Genomic DNA, 656 nt, shown 5'->3' on the forward strand with positions numbered 1-656 from the left:
CGCCCACCTAAAATTATGGGTCTGCCACTGAATAGCTGTGAAAGAAAAGTATTGAATTATAGACATAGGTTACAATTTTAAGACATTTGACGCCCATATACGACGTGTGTAGGCACCAAGTCATCTAAGGTGCTCACTTAGTATTATATAGTTGATAGCGAGTTGTACGCCACTCACATGCACAAGTTGTATGCGACTATGGGATCATGCACACCGATCTCTTAGACATAAGAGACTCGCATGTGTAACTTCCAACTGGCATGAGCATCACTTGTATTGTACCATAGGTTCCATCTCTACTGTGCTCAACTTACAAAGTGACTTGTTAGTTGTCTATAAGTTACATTCATTAGTTCCTTGACTATTGTTTTTGCCATAAATCGTAAAATCTGACTCAAGGTCGGATCGTGTGATAGCAACAAAAGATATGTTCTAAAAAAACAAAAGAGAAAAGGTAATACAAGTGATTGGTGACGTGAAATGTGACATCCTGTCATTTCGGAGCTTCAGGTTAACACCTTATTATAGATCATATATTTAGAATTATATTTTACTAGGATCTAGTCATGATGATTAGAGTTCATCTGGCTTARCTCCCAAGTTTAGTTCCGAAGATCACGCCTCGGCGGGTAACTGATGAAGTTAACTTGTGTAAT

Source organism: Cynara cardunculus, unplaced genomic scaffold (assembly GCF_001531365.2).
Source record: "Cynara cardunculus var. scolymus isolate 2C unplaced genomic scaffold, CcrdV1 Un_Scaffold_2664, whole genome shotgun sequence".
In the NCBI taxonomy this organism is placed as follows: Eukaryota; Viridiplantae; Streptophyta; class Magnoliopsida; order Asterales; family Asteraceae; genus Cynara; species Cynara cardunculus.